This window comes from Aethalodelphis obliquidens, unplaced genomic scaffold (genome assembly GCF_003676395.1).
Source record: "Aethalodelphis obliquidens isolate GAN/ISIS:26980383/991018 unplaced genomic scaffold, ASM367639v1 scaffold35, whole genome shotgun sequence".
Lineage (NCBI taxonomy): Eukaryota > Metazoa > Chordata > Mammalia > Artiodactyla > Delphinidae > Aethalodelphis > Aethalodelphis obliquidens.
In genome coordinates, this window is record NW_020837979.1 from 8488139 (window position 1) to 8494650 (window position 6512).

Here is a 6512-nt window from a genome sequence, read left to right on the forward strand (position 1 = left end):
CCGTCCCCTACTTAGGCCATCCCGGCTGTGGCTACCCATGCTGCCACTCCCACTTGTCTCATCCAGATCTCTCCCCTGAGGTCGGTTTGTGCTGCCATCACCTCCTTTGATCTCCACCTGCTGTGTCTATTAATAAAACCTGAGATCCAGATCTAACTCACACGGTGACTGTGGTCGGCTGAACCCCACAGTCTGTTTCCCACATGAGCTGAAGCTCCGGGATCTGCAAGTTGCTTTTAGGCGATTCTTCCCCAAGGCCTCCGTTGCTCAAGAACCTACTGTGGCTCCCTCCTGCCTACATCATTGAATCAGACTAAATTCCTCGGCCCTCCCTCTGCTCCAGCCAGGCTGCACTATCAGCCTTCCTTCAAATGCACTTCCATGCACTGTGCTCCGCCGGATATACCCTCCCCACTTCTCTCCACTCCCCGAGTCCAGCCAGCCCTGCCTGGCAGACTCACGGCCCTGCTCCCCACAGGGTATCAGGACCTAAGGCAAGGCAGCGAAGAGAGGGTTTGTCCAGGGACCATGGGGAGGGATGGGGGTAGTGAAGCTGGTCTCTGGGGCAGGAAGCTGTGGCAGGAAACTGTCAACAACACAGTTTGAGAAGCTCCACCCTGTGGTGGCCACAGGTGCAGCCTGGGTAGCCGGAGGCAGATGAGTGCAGAAGTGGCAGTGGGGAGAGGCTGCCTCTTGAGACCCAGTCCAGGGCCAGAAGCCATGACTGGCCATGTCGGACCTGAGTCCAAGGTGTCAGAGGCAGAAGCCTTCCCCACGCATTCTCAGCTTTATTCCCACTTCCCTGTCCCTTTGCCAATAACAACGACAACAGTAATAACAACAGCTTTCAGAGAAGCCTGACCGGTTGGCAGCCTCCTGGATGATCAGATGTTTCTGTCCTGAGCCATGTCCCTGCAGGCTGCACGGCTTTCCTCAGAGACATGCCCACCATGAGACTTCCCCACCCCACTCCTGCCTGGGCTGACCCCCTCCATCCTCCCCTTGAGCTTGCGAGGTCCTCGTGAGTTCAGAGATGCTCATTTGGCCTTCCCATGGTTTGCAGCTCCACAGAGAGACCACGGGACCCCAGCCTCGTTCTCACAGCCCAGGTCCTGGGGAAAGGGGAGGAGAGTTTGATCCTTGGCTAGAGGGAGCTGCCTGAAATCCCACCCTTTAAGCATCCTTTTTGGGGACAGGCAGGGTTAAATTCTACCTGTTCCAGACACACAGGATGCCCCAAACATACTTTGAAGGAAATACGGGTCAAGAGATCAACTATGTTTACAAAAGCTGTGGAAAGCATATTTGCATATTAAAGGCTCTGAGAAGACCTGCCAGGAAAGGACGACGCTTTTCAGCTTTGTTTAATCCTCACACCTACATAGCACGGCCTGGAAGTGCTGCTGTTCCACAGAACAGACTCAGTATCCAAAGCCCCAGTTAAATGTCTACCATGAGACACCAGAGGGAAGACTGAGGCAGTCAGGCTGCCGACGGAATGAGATGATCCCCCTGGACCTGGCAGGTCTGGAGGCCCCAGGTGCCACCCACAGCCAGACATCAAGTGTCCCCACCCAAGGAATGGGTGCGCAGCCCCTCACTGCCCGAGACCCCAAGTCCCCCCTAAAGCCACCCTTCCTGCTCCCCAGTCCGCAGGCCACCAACAGAGGCAGCACAGACATTTGTCAGCTGCCATCTTGGTTACGTTCCAAGTCACAAAGACAGCAGTTAGCGCTGTGCCCTGGATGGCAACAGGCTCCTTATCCTTTCCCTGACACCAGGGCATCAGATCTGATCATGAAATCATGGATCTACTGGGTAGTAGCAGTGTGGTCCTGGGCGGGGAGCCATGCTCGCCAGACCCACCTGGAACACAGCACCAACGAAGGTGCCTAGCGCTGCGGGGCTGCGGGGATTCCGTGAGAGAAGGTTCACCAAACACTGAGCATGGGGCCTGGCCCGCCCTTGTCCTGGCCCGTCCTTTTCTGCTCGCAGCCCTCCAGGACTCCCACGTCACTCAAGGTTAAAGCCCAGGTTCTTACAGCGGCCTTGCCCAATCTGCCCCATTGCCTCCTGGCCTTCAGTTACTCCCCACCAGCCACACGGGCCTCCTTATGTTACTTGTTCAGAGCACTGAAACAAATCAGGCCTGGTCCAACCTCAGGGCCTTTGCACTGGCTGTTCCCTTTGCCTGAACACACTTCTCCCAACACCCCTCACTTCATTCGGGTCTCTGTGTAAATGTCACCTCCTCCTCCAAGAGGTCTTCCCTGACCTCCCTCTCTAAAATCGCCTCCCCTTCTCTCTCTATCCCTGACCCAGCGTTACTGCTCTTCACCACTGAAAATGTGATGTACCGTCAACTTGTTGCCACAGGATCTTTGTCCCCTGCTAGAATGGAAGCACGGTGAGAGTGGACATGGTCTCCTGCCCCTGCCTATACCAGCCAGGCACATCGTAGGTGCCCCATAAATGTTCGTGGTGGGCAGAGGCTACTGATACTGGGGTACCTGGGAAGGTATGCAGCCCGCTGTGGTGGGTGGAGACCCCTCTGCAGGTCTTTGGAATTTGGCAGCCTGATGAGGGATGAGGGGCTGTGGGGGCCTCCTTAGGAGAGAATAGTGAACGGAGGATCTAGCGGCTTCCTCCACTAACCAGTGGTGGGAGAGGAGAGGACCAATCGGAGGAGATTTCGCCCAGGCTGTTCCCTCTGCCTGGAACAGTGCCCACACCCTTCTCCAGGCCACCCTCAGCTGTCCCTTCCACCCAGAAGTGTTCCATGATTTTCCCCCTCCCTCCCCAGCTGAGTCAGGCACCTCCTCTGTTCTCCCAGGGCCCCGTCCTCCCGCATCACAGCCCTGGTGGCCACGTATGATCAGTCTGTTTGCTCCACCGACTCTGGCCAGCATGAGCTCCCCAAGGCAGAGCCTATGCCCGTCTTGTTTTCACGATAGCCCCTGCTTCCTCCCGACAAATATTTGTCAAGCGGGCAACAATAACAATAGCCTCTGTACCGAAGACTTTACGACACCTCTTCTGAGCATTATCCATTTAATCTAATCCTCACCGCAATTCCATCAAATGGGAACTGTTATCCCCATTCCTCAGCTAAAGAAACTGAGGCTCAGAGAGGTTAATGTCACATTCAGAATCATGTAGCCTGTGAGTGGCAGTCAGGATTTGAACACAGGTCTCTCTGACCAGCAGCCAGCACTAGCCACTCTAGTGCGTGGCCATTGGGAGAATGCAATCCACGGCTCTGATCTGGGTCCCCAGGGGCTCCCACGCCTGCCTGGCCCAGGTGTCGCTGCACTTTGAGCTGCCTTCAACTGTCAGGGTAAAGAGTGCTGGCCTGTTGGGGGTTGGAAGCAGGTCCTCAGGCCTCAAACAGACTCTATCTGTTGACCAACTGACTGAATAATGCCACGAGATCAGTCCCCACTGCCACCACTCCCCAGCGATTTCAACCTCTGCTGCTGGCGTTCTAAGGGTTGTGTAACCTCTGCAAGGAGCTATCACTCTCTGGGTGCCAGGCTCTGTGTAACAGGAGATGGGAAAAGACTTAGGGGACAGAAAAGGTGGGATGAGTCAGGAGGACAGAGCCTGACAGTGGGGACCGCACGGTGCTATCCGTGCATTGTAGGGTGTTCAGCAGCACCCCTGGCCTCTGTCTTCCTAGAGACCAGTAACACCCCCTGAGTCACAAGCAAAAATGTCTCCAGATGGCACTGAATGTCCCCAGCAGGCATGGGGGAGGCAAAACTGGCTCCAGTTAAGAAGCACTTCCTTAACGCTATGCTTTGGGGTGCGGCGGGGAGCAGCCAGCATGGAGAGGTCTGGCTGCTGCGGCCCCCAGGAGAGTCTCCAGGAGCTATGAGGCCGCCCAGAGCTAGTGATCATAATTAGGACTTTAGCAATATGCTTATACAGCACTATTGTGTGCCAGGCACTCGAGAGAAATTCACTCGCCTAATCCTCGAGAGAATGCTGTGTGTAGAGGATTTGTGGATTTGACACCTGAAGACCCAGAGAAGGAGGAAATTGCCCAAGGTCACACGGCACACACAGTAGGTGGCAGAGCCAGGCCTCAAATCGGCCTCCTGGCTCCAGGGTGTACACGAAACACCATCCAGCTGGGCCGCCTGCCTGCCCAGCGTCCCTGCCGGGGCTGTGTGGCAAGGCTGGAGGACAGGCGACAACAGGAAAAAGCAGCTCTGCACTGGCAGGGTAAGAGCCCTCACAGGTGATACCCAAGGACCTTCCAGCACAGGAGTCCCTGACCCTAATCTCTCAGCAAAGCTTTGTTAAGCACCTACTGTGCGCTTGCTGCCGTGGCTAAGACAAGAGCGACAAAGCTCATCTTGAGCCGTTCACCACACGAACCCCTGTTCCTTCCTGCCAAGACCCTTTCCTGCTTGGGACACCCTTCGCAACCTCTCACCCCACAGTCAGGAGCCAAGCACCTACTAGTTGCCAACATTTGCATCTGCATTTAACACATGGGCAAAGTGAGGTTCAGAGAGGCCAAGCAACTTGCCAAGGACACACAGCGGTTGAGCAGGATTCGAGCTGTTTCCTTCTTCACATCTCTGTTTCCCCTTTAACCTGAGCTCCCCTACAAATGGCTGGAGCCTGTCCTGGGTCCCCTCATGGGAATCATCAGGCATTTTGATGTTCAAGTTCACAGCCCTGTTGAGCCACCCTCATATTCACGGCCCTGGGGGACAGAGCACACGTTTGCTTTCTCTGGAGTTTTCTCTGCTTCCTGAAGTCAAGGTTGCTGCACTGATGGGGCCCTGCAGGAGGCTAGGGACTGAGCAGGCACCTCTGTGGCCCCTGGATATAGGCGTCCACTACCACTCGGCGGGCCCGCTGGAGCGAGACCTCCTTCCCTCAGGGTGGCCACAGGTCGTGCCTGCTTCCTTTCCCAGCTGGGTGTCACCCACCTCGGTCCTACAGCCCTTCTGGTACCACAGTGTCCTCCTGACTCTGTCCTCCTTCACCAGACCCAGACCACCCCTGGAGATGGCGGCTGGGTGCTGCCCCATCTGGGATGACTTACCTGGGGATGTGCTGACGGGTGTGGAGGCACAGGCCACCTGCAAGGTCTCTGGTCCCAAAGCCAACAGACAGCTGCTTCTAGATGAAGAACTGGGGTCCGAGAAACTAACTTGGGCTTCTCTGCAGCCCGAGCCCCCAGCCTGAAGCCACCACCGGCTAACCACCCACTCATACACCCTGGCAAGGGGTAAGGAGGTCATACCCCACCAGGGTTTCTCACTCGGGGTGGAGGGGGTGGGGAATCTGAGTCACCCTCTGCTGGCTGCCCCGGAAGCCCCTGCGGTGCCGTGCTGGCAAGAAAGAGGCAGAAGGCCGGAGGCCAGCCACTCACCTGGACACCCCAGCGGAGCACGGCAGCCAAGCTGGGCAGGGACTGGCCCGGAAGGCCTGATGTGCTCTTGGAAGCGCCTTTCTCTGAAACTCAGCCTGTTTCCTTGATGCGAAGACAGGAAAGGGGGCTGTGTTTGAAGTTTACGTCAAAGTCACAAAGTGCTGTGTTCAAGGAAAATCGCAAGCCATGAGCTCCAGGGAGGGCAGATGGCACTTCCGGGGCCAAGCAGAGCCTGCCCAGCAGTGGGGGGAATGAGGCGAGCTGCAGGCAGGGGTTATGCTAGAATGATGATCCCAACAGCATCCCCTAAACCTGGAGAGGGTAAGGGAGGGGAGCTGTGTGCCGGAATGGGGGTGGGGTAGTGGCAGTGGGAGGGGGATCCCCAGGACTCATTGGAAACTGGAATGCCCCCACTTTCCCTTCCCAAGGGGACATGGACCCGGGGCCTGTCCCTGGCTGAATTGCTCATATGAGTGATTTATTTATTCCACAGACAGGTTAAAGCCGGAGAGACGATAAACCTCCCAAGTAGGTCCACACCGCAAAGGTCAGAGCACCTCCTGTGTGCCAGCCATCAGGTCAACAACGACAGCCCTGTGCCTGCCCTCAGATGGTTCACGGTCTAGGCGAGGGGCCAGCTGGGTCACCAGGATGACCAGGGCTGGGAAGGCAGAAGCCTGGACACTGTGTATACACAGAGGAGCCCGACACAGCCTGGGGGTGTCAGGGATGGCTTCTAAGAAGGATCGGTCATGTCGTCAAGACACGGAGATGGTGTGTCCCCCAGCACGCACCCGATCCCAGCCCAGCCCCGTGCACTGCACCTGGCTGCAGTGCACACTGCACTGCACCTGACCACCTCCTGCGCTGCTCACAACCTCTTCTTCAGCCTCTTCTCCTCCTCACTCACCCACCCTCTGACCACTTGACCACATCTAACATCTGCTCCCTCGGCGGCCCACGGAGCTGTGGGGCTACAAGGCCGGGCCTGTCCTGGAATCCACTCTGCCCCATCTACCCCCACTGCCCTGAGGCTCTGAGGGCTCTCTCACCTCTTCAGTGGCTCGTCACCCGTGGGGCCTTGGGGACCTACATGGGCTGTCCTAGGCCCACCGTTGAG

The 6512-nt window shown here is 57.0% G+C and overlaps 1 protein-coding gene across 3 annotated transcripts in view; it reads right to left on the reverse strand.

Moving 5' to 3' along the window:
• ZAP70 (zeta chain of T cell receptor associated protein kinase 70) overlaps nucleotides 1–5503 on the reverse strand; it is a 30142-nt gene extending 24639 nt beyond the window's left edge. Inside the window, exons 1-2 of one of the 3 annotated variants that reach the window (XM_027128911.1) lie at nucleotides 5393–5503; nucleotides 5063–5151 (exon numbers count right to left, since the gene is read on the reverse strand). The gene's annotated coding sequence lies outside the window, so the exon portion shown is untranslated. Of the gene's footprint in view, nucleotides 1–5062; nucleotides 5251–5392 lie in introns of those variants that run through there. The other 2 variants (XM_027128913.1, XM_027128910.1) reach the window with 2 other exon arrangements.
• Nucleotides 5504–6512: the final 1009 nt, after the last annotated feature.